The 13,834-nt window shown below is 40.6% G+C and overlaps 2 pseudogenes; both read left to right on the top strand.

The window, feature by feature from the left end:
• Positions 1-3,194: 3,194 nt before the first annotated feature.
• On the top strand, positions 3,195-4,457 carry LOC130139503 (protein JASON-like; annotated as a pseudogene).
• A 5,010-nt stretch (positions 4,458-9,467) lies between these two features.
• On the top strand, positions 9,468-11,683 carry LOC130139559 (receptor-like protein kinase HSL1; annotated as a pseudogene).
• The last annotated feature ends 2,151 nt before the right edge of the window (positions 11,684-13,834 follow it).

Genomic DNA, 13,834 nt, shown 5'->3' with positions numbered 1-13,834 from the left:
TCTTTTGCTTTAGGCGTAGTTTTCATTTTCCAAAATTTGTTTGTATATAGATTTTTCTAGATTTCACCATGAAAATTGATTGAGAAATTTGCTTGACGAAATGAAAATAGAGGGCGATTCTGTCTCTTTAACGAAAATGGGGTGGATCTATTTTTATAAGGTATGGGAATAGCTTTGCCCTATTTGTAATTGTGAAGAATATATATTGGTCTTATTCTAAAATTGATCGATTTAGACCTATCAATCATGATATGCCATGTGGCTCTCGATGCTCCTCCCCATAGGCCTCTTATGTTAGAAAAAATATTTTCTCGATAATTAATATTCCGCGAAATAACTATACGCATACGTATTATTGGTCTTGGTTAGTTACGAGATTAGCGAGCAAAGATTTTCTACTTGACTCTATGTTTACATTGGCTTGTTTGCCCTTCCAAAAACAGAGAGGTTTGTTGAGGACTAATTTAAACAATTGCCAACTTTCTCTTTTAACTTGCATTCCCTATGTACGGGTGAGAATGCAATTAGAGTTAATTATAATTAATATAAATTGTAATTAACCTAATCCTATATGGTAATCACAAATAGTAATTTTTTTTTTCTAACACCCTCCATGCACGCAAGAAATGCCAAAGTCACTTTGGGGGTCAAATTAATAGAAATTAGCGGACTCTGGTGGTGTTTTGCCCATCACTTTTTAGGTGGTGCGTTGATCCGCTGTGCTTTTTCCCTCATGCCGGCTTTGATAAGTCTAATTTAATTGGAAGGACTTGTGTGCAGCAATAATCTGACTATTTTTTTTTATTTCGACGTGATTAATGGAACAAATGAATTTCCCCTTTTTCTATTATATTCTTGGTTTCAACTTTTTCAATTTGTTTTTCTAATCAAATCTGTTAGTCGATGGTTGAATTGATTGATGGATGATCATTAGCCAAATGAAGTGCATGGTGGTCCCTTTTGTTCCCTCCTATGGCCTGTCCTTATAATATGAGAAAAGTTAAGTGTATCATTCAATTTTCGTACTTCTTCTCGTCGCATTACTAAAATTTTGAATTTTACAATCAAATCAAAGCGATTTAAATAGAATCTTCGTCAAATGACCATAGAAAAAGTGCTCTCTTTCAAATCTTCTTGGGTTCATAAAACTGACCTTGACAATGATTATCGTTATCATACTATTCCGAGTTTGGCTCCAAATTTCATATTATCAACTATCTTTGCCGATTTCGATCGACTAGTAGCCTTTTGATTCCATCTGCATTGCTCGCAACTTTTGTTTCCTGCCTAACTTACCTGCCTCAATTGCTCCTTCGATTGGATTTTCAATCAACCTTTTGATGGCGCGAAACCGACATAAACTGATTACAATGATGCATAGTCCATCCCATGAATTTGAAAAAATCTCTATCCGTTGATGCGTAGTCAAATGGCACGAAATGGAGATTTACCGCTGTGACACTAGAGTTGGCGTAATCAGATCAACCGCAACTACATTTTACTGGTGCTGTAGGTATACTCCTGCAGCTTAAAAAATGACACTAGCACTTTATCATTTCAATTGACCTTATAATTTTATTTTTATTTGTTTTGCTAAATCAAATTTGCTGTATCGAACTTAGTAAGCGAATTAAAAAAGAGGGTTATTTTTCTAAAATGGCTTCCCTTGAAATGGTGGCAATCTTCAGTAGACCAGAGTCCATACCTGGCCAGTGGCTAGTTATTTATAACTTTTTCTTAATCGATAAAAGTAAAAGTATTTTGGTATCGTTTTCTAAGTTTTAGAGGGAAATTAATCATATGGACCCAACATGAATAGCAATGACGAGGTCTCGTCAAGAGTGTACTTAAATCCATCCATCATTACCACTAAAAGATAGTGTGGCGAAAAACATGCAGCGGGACACAATAATAAAGAAAAAATAAATAAATAAATTAGAAATTAAATTTACATGATTTGATCAGTGTGATCTATTCCCAATCAGCTTAATTCATCGACTCTAGTTTCTTGCTAAACAAAGGTAGATGCAGATTCCTCTGATATAGATAATCCTCAATCTGCATTTTTCAAAAATCAAAATCATTCTTATCAAATCTATCGATTTTCACTTTTTTCTTATTCTGTTTCTATCGATTCACTTCAACTCAGCCAAGCTTGCTTCAATACCAATTGTTGTGAAGAACAAGCGATCGAACACAATAATAAACAAAACAAAGAAGTAAATCGAGATTTACGTAGTTTGGTTGGGGCAACCTACTCCACAGAGAGAGCAACATAAGATTTTACTATAAATCAAACGATATAACAAAAATTACAACCACGCTCGAATCACCCAAATACTCTAAGTATTTTGCAACCTTTAATTACATCGAATAACTAAGATAATGTTTAGCCTCGACATTTCCTCGGAAACAATCTCTCAATATCACAAAGGACTTCACAAATCTTACCACAAGATTTATTGACTTCAAAACACTAGCAATTTCTTTAGGATATAATTCACAATCATACCACACATTTGATTGTGTGTGTGTGTGATTGTTACGTAAAAAAATTCCTCTACTCACTGATGGGAAAAAACCAACACCCACCTCTTAAATATATAATATATGTTTTTTGGATCCAGAATATGAAATGCCTTTTAGGAGACGTACTCAAACTAGAAAAACTACTTAATCGGATTTCATTTACGGGCTTAAACTCAAGATATATTCTCAATATATAGTAAATCTTGTTTTCTAAATAAAATGACTAGCAAATGGGTGTCTATTATAATTAAACAGGCCAATCTTTGTACGGATGGATTTCGGTTATTTCGACACCTGACCAAGAACTTCAAATCATATCTTTTTAAAGTACTGCTCAAGTATCAGTATGAGTAAGAAGTATTTAGGTAAATTTTTGAACAAAAGATATCACATGGCTGTCTAAGCCGGCGACGTAGAATTTTTATCCAAAGTGGTTAAAAGACAACTAAAATAAATGGGGATAAATATACTGAAAGTCCTAAAACTTATCACGAAACTACAATTGAGTCTTAAAATTTTCCAAAAATGCAATCAAGTCCTAAAACTTGTTATCAAAGTGCAATTGAGTCCTAAAACTTGTTAAGTTGATGCAATCATGTCATTCCATTAACTCCGTTCAACTTGACATATGAAAAATGCTAACAAGTTTTAAAACTTGACAAATTTTTGGACTTGATTGCAATGAGAGTGATCTTACTAATGATGATTATGGTCGACGACCACGATGATGAGGATGAACGTCAGGACTCTAATGAGATATGTGAGGGTGATGATGAGATCAAAGAAACGAGGGCAGTTCACCCAACTCCTCGTGAGGTTTGCAATCCTGGACATATGTGCCGCGAATCTCCTGTAGCAGAATGGAACCAGAGTAAGTTGAATGTGAATGCTCGAGATAGGAGCGTGTACATCCATTCAGTGTTGAATACCGTCGAAAATCTAACTGAATGGAAGGCCGTGAAAGCGAAAGGGACGCTGCTGCTGAAGCACCGAAAGGGGAATTTGAGCTTCGACCAAGAAGCTAGGATGTCATTCGACACTGCACCAGCTTTGAAGGAAGTATCATTCAGTTTCAAGGCAAAACCGAATGAGACAAAGAAATCTTCCCAAGAATTACCTGTGGATGCTAGCCTTTCAAATTGGTTGCCTTCCTCACGAACTACGCCGATTGAAAAGGAGAGGGCAATGACCTTGGACTCTGTCCAAGTCGAGACGAGTGGTAAAAGGATTTATGAGCTCACCGAGGAGCCAATTTTGGGTGCATTGACTGTTGAAGAACTCCGACAGTTTTCAGCGTAGTCTTCACCGAGGAAGTCGCTGAGCAGAAGTCCCGACGAGATGCCCATAATTGGGACAGTCGGAACATACTAGAGCCTAAGTAGCACCAACAACGACACCGACACGCGACACGACACGACACGTCGACACGTCATTCTCAAAAAATAGAGAATTGCAACACATTGAGACACGTTGTATATTAAATATATATTTTTTTATATACATAATAAATTATCATTTTTATGATTATTTCAATCAAATTAATTTGATTCAGATCTACAAATAAATAAATAATAATAAAAAGAGTGTCGGACGAGTGTCGGTGTCCGACACGTCCGACATGTGTCCAACACGACATGGAAGCCCCCGGAGAGTGTCCCTGCTTCCTAGACTCGAGGCAGTCGGATTCGGTCGGCAATTCTTGCTCAACCGCTTCCTTCAAAGGAATGCCAAACACCACCAGCAAATACAGAGAGGCATCGGGTGATCACAGATGTGTAAGTGGTTTCATGAGGTCGAAGTGGGAAGGAAACTAATTTCTTTTGTTTTTTCTTTTGTTGATGTTGCAGGATAAGAAAGTGAATTGGCACTCCGCCCCCTTTGAGACAAGGTTGGAGAGAGCTTTAAACAGGGGAGGTCATCAACTGTAACCCATGTGTATATATTCTTCTATAGGTTCTCGAGATGGTTTGCGCACGTTTGTCATTTTTCCCTTCTTTTGTGAATTTACCTAGACATTGACATCAGGAGTAAACAGCAACCAACAACAAAAACAAAAACAGAGCAAAGAAGAGGACTCAAAACACATGACTCATTATGTTCGTTTTTCTTCCAACCTAATTACTTCTCATGGACTTAATATATAATAAGCCATCCTCATATGACCATTGCCCATCGAAATCCTCAAGTACCTATTGGTTTTAGCCATTGTCAATAGCAAACCGTTGCTAGAAATCGTCAGAATGGCTTTTTGATTTGATAAAAGTGCAATAAATTTATGACTTTTTTTGGACTATTTTCCCCATTTGTTCAAGCACTCAAAAGAGGCACGAACATTGTAATTGATTGATTATTGAATTCGGATGTATAGCTAAAAATCGGTTTGATTCATTCCTGAAATTGGGTTTTTCATGTTGGGATAGAAATCTTTTCTCGAAATCAGATTCAGAAAACATGAAAATCGTAACTATATAGGATCATCGTCCCTTGCATAATCCAATTTTGAGACGAATCAAATGAACCAACAATAACTTTTTTGCCGGGGTGAAGCGGATGTCGCGAATCAACTTATAATCACATGAGATTTACGTTCATTCATGAGACCGTACAAGAGTTTGGTGCAATGCAACCAATTCATTTATTAGATGAATGCGCAAAAATAAGTTCTTTAGCCATTATTCCAATAATGACATTATCAATAATGTACCTTTTTTTTATCTATCATACTCTATCTCTCAACTCACTCTCAAATTTTTGCCCTGCCTCTTTGCAAAGCATGAGAGTCGAAACTTACGTCTGAAACTAAATGTCCCCACCCCTAACCCTCTTGAGAAGGTAGATAATTGAATTCTCCACCTCCCTCTTCTCAAGTAGGGAGGGTAGCCACTGGGGCAAACCCCGGTAGTTTAATAATAATGTACCTTAAAATTTATAAATATGAAAGAAACGTTTTTAAGGAAGTAGGTAGTTGAATTCCCTCCCTCAACTTTCATTAATTTGCGGCTGAACTTTGTGAGAAAGTCGTAATTAGTCCAGCCAACAGGATACTCGAGTCGTGTATTCATGACTTCTTCAAAATTCGGCGGAAGCTATCCTCTCTTGATTTAGGTTTAGATCTAAATCTAGGAGCTTTTCTCTACCGATCTAAATTTAGACCTTGGAGTTCCTAAGAGGTGTTCAATCTTTGGTGGTTCAACATGTTATTGTTTTTATTGTCGTCGTTTCCATATGGCAATAGTGTTGAGGGTGCCGAACCTAGGTGCTCACTGTAAGCCGTAGTTCCTGGAGGAAAAGATCTTAGCGGGTGTCCATCACTAAGGATGCTAGTGATCGGCCGCCAATTGTTTTTTCGGAACAATAACAAATCTTGTTTTTTGGGAAGAGAGTGTGCTTATAGCTACAAGTAGTACTCTCGTTGTTTTCTTTTGTTTTGTAGCTCTTTGGTATTTGCTTTGCTTGGAAGCTTTCTATGTTCCTCTACGTTTGATCTTGACAAATGGATGAAATTTTCTTTCAACCAAAAAAAATAATCTATTGTTTCACTATGAGAAAGCAATAGCAAAAGCATAAAAGAAACTAATATTAAAATTCGAAATATTCTTATTTTAAAGGCTATCGGAGATGGAAATTATATCTTACAAACACTTGAAAATATATGTAGGCGTCTGGTTTGACTATCAACATTTCTATTTTTAATTACTTTCAAATTGAGAGAAATAATAGTAGATACGGAAACTATTGACTCCGCCAATCTCCAATACTCTTAATTTGAACCCACCCATCGGTGGCCGCATTGGTTTGCGCTCAGTTCCTTTCACGAGAGGTCCTGGGTTCAAACTCGCCCATCGGTGATTTAAGTGGGGGGTCGTGGCGGTGGGATGCTGCGCTAGCCCCCCTCGAGGACTAGTCGGGCATCACCACTGGTTTGAGCCCTAGCTCGCCGGCCGCACGGACACCTCAATTATCAAAAAAAAAAAATACTCTTAATTTGAGGATTATAACTAGGACTTTTAAATACAGTACGTTGCTATTGTAAACTTTTCATTAAATATAAAAAGTAGATTTGTGAGGTTGCATAAGCAATATGCTCAAAATCTTATACAAAAATATTAATATTTAAACTCCATTCGAATTTTTTAAACTTTTCTAAATGGAAGTACTTTTTCTTATAAGAAAGATGCCATCGTTTGAAATAACCTCAATTATAATTTGGTGGGTTTGAAAATGAAATAGAAATCCAATGTCCCCAGAAAGGAAATGACCAAACACGGCTTGATTTGCTTAAGGTTAATCTTCGATTATATGTCTAAGTGCAATAAAAAGGGCAGAAATTCAAAATTTGGCTTAAAATTGCTTTTTTCAATATGATTGATATGTAAAATTAGTATGTCGTTAAATTGATGTATTAAATAATATATATAATCATTAGTATATTCAATTAAAACATTTATAACATAAAGTGCAGGAATGTTTAACAATCATCGTGTTGCTTAATAGCGCTCATATTTTTTTTTTCCTTTTTTTTGCTTGAAATTTAGGGTCAAATCGGTATACTTACCTACTTTTATGATATCATCTTAAAGCGCATGAATTTGAGTTTCGTCTATCACTTGATATATGGATGAGAGGAGTATTATGCTTGAATAATTAACACGAAAACTTATTTCAGGGTAAGAAAAAATAATGAAAAACCATATCGGACTATTCTCTAAGGCTATGTTTGGCAAATGAAGGAAAATGGGAGGAATGAAAAAATTGGCAGGATATTGAAAAAGGATTCAAATTTTGGTGAAAAGATTATGGATGGAAACAAAAAAGAAAAATGTAAAGCGAAAATCATATTAATCACCTTTAACTTTATTTCTCATATTAGATATCTTTCTCGCATTTTGAAATCTGTAGTTAGCATCCTCATTTTTACGATGGATTTCAAGTTATCCCTTTCACGAACATATAATTTACCAAATCTCCATTTATTTCCCAAACCATTCCCGTCCACACTCTCTCCCTCATTAGAGAGGCTTGCTCGGTCCAATACATCCACCACAAAAATCTCCCTTTCTCCACTGTAAGGGGCTTCGGAGGCCGTTGCCGACCTCAGATCTGAGGCCGAGCTCAAGGATCGATGTCAAAATGGCGTAGACTTAATGGTCATGGCCAAGCTTTGCTACATATCTTACGAGCCTCTTGCAAAGTCTCACGGCAGATCGTGGCCCTCGTAAGCTCGAGGCTAGCCTCTTACGACCCTTCAGTGGTTGCTTGATGCTCTATAGTGGTGGCCTTCGTTCACTGCTGTGCCGCCGCATGTGAGGAGAGAGAAAGGAAAGGGGGAAGAGAGCAAGAGACAAGTTTTGATGTGGATTTTAGGGGGAAAAGTGTCAGAAAATTCCTAAACCTTTTGTATTAGTGTCAATTTAGTCATAAACTATTTTTTTTATGCCAATTCAGTTATAAACCTTTTGAACTAGTGCCAATTCAGTCCTTCGGGCTTATTTTGGTCGGATTTTGCTGAAGTGGACGCTGGTCGGCCTACGTGGCATCGCTGGCGCTGACGTAGATAATTTTTAATAATATTTTATCAATTTTTTAATTATTTTTTCTGATTTTTTTTTCTTTCTTCCTCCCTTCGCCGGCGACTAGCCACTGGCCACAGGCGACGGCCGACCACTGGCCATGGCCGGGCGGGCTGCCCTCACCTGGGTGAGGGTCGCCGTCGCCCGGCCAAACCCGGCGTGGCCTAGGCGAGCCCCGGCAAGGGCTCCCCTCTCGCAGGCTAGATCTAGCGAGGCGAACCCTCGCCCAGGCCACGGCGGCCTCGCCGATCGTCGCCTTGGTGCAAGCGACACCTGGCGAGGTCGCCCTAGCCTGCGCGAGGGCGTGCCCCTGCAAGGGCTCGAGCCTTGCACTGGGTTGGGCGAGGCTCGCCCTCGCCGGATCTGGCAAGGGTCGAGCCTCGCCGGCCATGGTTGAGGCTCGACCTCGCCAGATCCAGTGAGGTCGTGCCTCGCCCAGCCCAGCGCGAGGCCGTCCTTGCGGCCATCTGGCGAGGGCTCGAGCCTCGCGCTGGGCTAGGGGAGGCTCGCCATTGCCGGATGTGGCGAGGGTTGAGCCTCGCCCAGCCATGGGTGAGGCCCAACCTCGCCAGATCCGGCGAGGTCGTGCCTCGCCCAACCATTGGAGAGGCTCACCTTCGCCCAGCCGCTGGCAAGGGCGAGCCTTGCCAGTGACCAATGGGGCTCGCCAGAGGCCCCCTAGCCTCTGGCTGGAGGAAGAAGAAAGGAAAATAATAATAATAATAAAAAATTTGAAAATATTAAAATATTATTAAAAGTTATCCACGCCATTACCGACGGTGCCACATAGGCCGGCCGACGTCCACGTCAGTAAATTCCGACCGAAATTAGCCGGAAAGACCGAATTGGCACAAAAACAAAAAGTTTAGGACTAAATTGACATCGATGCAAAAGGTTTATGACTTTTCTGACACTTTTCCCGGATTTTAGGTATTCATGAAGGCAAACGAACATTATTATTATTATTATTATTATTATTATTATTATTATTGTTATTAGGTCGAAGAGATGAAAAAATATTTTTATTGTAATGCGTGGAATATTTGATAGAGCTTTGTTAGCATAAAAATCTTTGGGCTGCTATTAAAATAACAGCATATTGTGTGTCATGAATTTTTTAATGAGTAGACCTTGCAAAAATTTCTAATTATTCGTTATTTATTTTTTTGGCTCAAAATAGGCTATTATTATAACAGTAGATTAAAAATAGTCACAAAAACATTTAAGATTAAGATTAGTTTTTATGATTACCCAGACAAATAGTACTTACTAGCCCCAACATTCCCTCTCGTCGCTCCCATATATTCCCGCCCCAACCATCCATCACTCACGGCGAAGATAGAGAGAGAGAAAGCTTGAAGAGAAACCATGCTTCTCCTCCTCTTCTTCCTCCTCCTCCTCCTCTCTGCAGCTCCACCCGCTCTCTCCCTCAACCAGGAAGGCCTCTACCTCCACGGCGCCAAGCTCTCCCTCTCCGACCCCGACTCCTCCCTTGCTGCCTGGGACGATAGCGGCGACTCCCCCTGCGGCTGGCCGGGCGTCGCCTGCGACCCCGCCTCTGGCTCCGTCACCTCCGTCAACCTCCCCAGCGCCAACCTCACCGGTCCTTTCCCCCTCCTCCTCTGCAGCCTCGCCAACCTCACCTTCCTCTCCCTCTACAACAACTCCATCACCTCCCTCCCCTCCGGCTTCTCCGCCTGCCGCTCCCTCGTCCACCTCAATCTCGCCCAGAACCTCCTTGTTGGCGGTCTCCCTGCCTCCCTCGTCGACCTGCCCAACCTGGCCTACCTTGATTTGTCGGGCAACAACTTCTCCGGCAACATCCCGGCGAGCTTTGGCCAGTTCCAGAGGCTCGAGGTGCTGTCCCTCGTGAACAACCTCCTCGATGGCACGATACCGGGCTTTCTCGGCAACATTAGCTCGCTGAAGATGCTGAACCTCTCGTACAACCCGTTCACGCCGGGTCTGATCCCGCCGGAGCTCGGTAACTTGATGAATCTCGAGGTGCTCTGGCTGACCGAGTGTAGCTTGACCGGGGAGATTCCGGAGTCGCTCGGGAGGCTCAAGAGACTCACCGATTTGGACCTCGCCATCAACTACTTGGAGGGCCCCATACCGAGTTCGCTCACTGAGTTGAAGAGCGTCATCCAGATTGAGCTCTACAATAACTCCCTGACGGGGGAGTTGCCACCAGGGCTGTCGAAGCTGACCGCATTGCGGTTGCTCGACGCATCGATGAACCGGCTGAGTGGTACTATTCCGGACGAGCTGACTCGGTTGCCTCTCGAGTCGCTCAATCTCTATGAGAACCAGTTCTCTGGCGAGCTGGCGGCAAGCATTGCTGACTCACCGAACTTGTATGAGCTGAGGCTGTTCAAGAACCAGCTTACCGGCGAGTTGCCAAAAAATTTCGGCCTAAATGCACCACTAAGATACATAGACGTGTCCACCAATAACTTTTCCGGTGAAATTCCGACAAGTTTGTGCACTAAAGGTGAGTTGGAGGAGCTTTGGATGATAAAGAACTCGTTCTCGGGACCAATCCCAGAGCCACTTGGCGGTTGCTGGAGCTTGACCCAAGTCCGTTTGGGCAATAACGGGTTATCCGGTGAAGTTCCCTCTTCCCTCTGGGGTTTGCCTCGGGTTTATTTGCTCGAACTTGCGGATAACAAGTTCTCAGGTCCCATTGGAGAGGAAATAGCGAGTGCTAGTGCTCTCTCTGTTTTGAGTTTATCAAGAAATGAGTTTGCTGGGTCTCTACCAAGAGGGATTGGGACTTTAGTGAGCCTTTCAGACTTCTCCGCAAGTGAGAACAAGCTTACAGGGTCACTGCCAGGGAGTATTGTGAATCTTGGGCGGCTGGGGAGGCTTGATCTCCACCACAATGAACTGTCTGGTGAGTTGCCCAGCGGCATTCAGCAGTGGAAGAAGCTGAATGAGCTGAACTTGGCAAATAATCGGCTCTCGGGGAGTATTCCTGGCGAGATCAGGAGCTTATCGGTGCTCGATCATCTGGATCTCTCAGGGAATCGGTTCTCCGGGAAAGTCCCCGTCGAGTTGCAGAATCTGAAGCTCGATCAGCTCAATCTGTCCTACAATAGGTTATCTGGTACTCTGCCTCCCATGTTCACTAAGCAAATGTACCGAAACAGCTTCTTGGGCAACCCTGGCTTGTGTGGTGGAGGCAGGATGAAGGGTTCATGCAATGGCGGAGGCGAAGAGAGGAACTCTGGTTACGTGCGGTTGCTCAGATCGATCTTTGTACTTGCCGGGTTGGTTTTAACTGTCGGCGTCGGTTGGTTTTACAAGAAGCGCAAGAACTTCAAGAATGCTAAGAGGGCTATCGACAAGTCGAAGTAGACGCCGATGTCATTTCACAAGCTTGGCTTTAGTGAAGACGAGATCTTGGATTGTCTCGACGAGGATGATGTTATCGGAACTGGATCCTCTGGGAACTGGATCCCTATGCCTTTCTGTCGACGGAGAGTATGAACCATACCCCAACATAATTAATTAACCGAGCGAATGTATTTAGGTCCATTACAGATCTCGTGAGTTAATTTATGTGAATTGGCTTTTCTAAACCTACACTTGGTGTATATATATACACATACAGATTGTCGATTTCACATATTATTTGACATAATTGTCTTATCTTCCACTCGTTTGTTTTTGTTTTCTTGTTTTTTTCCTTTTGTTTAGCCAATTCACACAACGTTACTTAATCAATGTGTAAAACTTCTAAACCATTCCGGAAACACGGTAAAGCCTTGAATCTTCTTAAAAATGTCTGCACCAAAAATTAACCAGATTGTCGATATGGATGGGCACGCGACTACAGTACAAGTTGTTGTTAAACACATGAACTATTATCGACAACCATAAGAAATGTTATTCATATTGATATACATTGATGACCATTAATCAGCTGTCGATAAACGACGGCATATGACTGGTAATTGTCGATAGATTACCAATTGAAACACCAAGAGAAGACTAGATACCTAGAGGGCGTCATGATACGATTATGGAATTTCAAATTTGAAACTGGTGAATAAAGCAACAAAGTCCTAAAAATCGTGGAGTAAGAATAGATGTGGCAATAGATGGACACAAAAGATCAAAATGCGATTTTAAGGGAACAACCACTTGAATACGAGATCTTGGCATTGTGAGAGCATGGACACGAGGCTTTTGGAGATATGGAGGCATGGATATAACTGCAGGAGAACTGCTCTCAGATGGTTATGTCATGGGCAGTATAAATACCAGCATTCATCTATTGGAGACCCCTTACGCACAAACAAATGAACATGTTATATTTCAATTATCTTTTAATTTATGCACTATAGTTATAGTTTCTAAACTCGCGTCGTTGATTAAATTCCGACATATATTTTTGCTGTATATCTTGGGTGCCTCGGCATCAATTAAATTCGGGCAAAGTTTTTTATGTTTGGTTCTATTTGAAGTGATTCGATCTTAAGCTTTGTTGTCGATTAAATTCCGACACGATTTGCATAAGTTTAGTTCCATTTGAAGTAAGTTACCGATTACATTGTCTATTTGTGATATTTTTTGTTTGGAATCACCACAGAACTGATCTCCTCTAATAAATAGAAAAATGACTTTCATTAAAAGATATTCTGTCGCGAAGTCAAATTCTAACGAAACAAAAAAGTTGTAATATAGTCTTTTCAATCATCACTTTTTTCCTGATTTTCCCCTCTCGATAACCTTTAATCATCTACTATTGAAACCTCTTACAAGTAATCGCTCAAAGTGATTGGCAATTTCGACAAAAAAAGAAGTGATTGGCGATTTCTCGGATACCATAAGTTTCCGTAATTTGGAACGTCGCTAGTGGTACACATTCATCTCTAGGGCATCACACATTGCTCAAAAAGAGAATTTATTGACTTACAAAGTCCTAATTTGAGAGACCATATACCAATCCTAGTTATTGGTGGGTTGGAAGTAAGGCATAAATCGCATTGTTGGTGACTTTTTGACTTATCAATTGTACCCACTTTCAGGGTGCAATACGACGGGTACGGCCTGCTTTGGCCCAAAATGCATTTCTTGTTAAATCACGTGTGCTTCCAGAGATTTCTCCAGATGGAAGTGTAGGATTGGATCGACTGAATAATATACATAGCGACCCTTTAAAAAGGTTGAGCGTGAAGAAGACTTCAGATTGAATAAGCTTTGTTTTTAGATGGTTCATTGGTTTTCCTTGAACATATATGTAGAAAGACTGACAATTGATAGCCATTTCCTGTTCCAAAGCTGCAAACTTTGAAATCGTGTCTATGGACGATGGACTTGAAATCCCCTCAGTTAAGACCTACTGTACAACGACAGGAAAAAGAGAGAGAAAAAAAGGTAATCGCTACCTCAATTAGCTCTCTAGTTTTAGTAAATTAGGAACACGAGCGCAGATGTCCAATTATACAATTAACTCTCTTAAGAGCATAACACATTATAAAACGGATTATTACTAGGTTCGTTGTAGCGAAGAAAATGATTTACGAGAGATGGTCGAATGAATTTTGGTTCTTCTATATGTCTATTATGTTCTTTCATTTGGTGGAAAAAACATTTTGGATCCTTTCCTAATACAATTTTTATTTCAGATTCAATTTTTTAAATTACAAAATTTCCGACAATATTAATGTGACTATGCTGACAGTGTAATGATGATGACTGAAATATAACATTTGTCATGGGAAAAT

This window comes from Syzygium oleosum, unplaced genomic scaffold (genome assembly GCF_021117445.2).
Source record: "Syzygium oleosum isolate NSW1041296 unplaced genomic scaffold, Sole_v2.1 Sole_v2.12, whole genome shotgun sequence".
Taxonomy (NCBI): domain Eukaryota; kingdom Viridiplantae; phylum Streptophyta; class Magnoliopsida; order Myrtales; family Myrtaceae; genus Syzygium; species Syzygium oleosum.
This window is presented reverse-complemented; position numbering and strand designations above follow the sequence as displayed.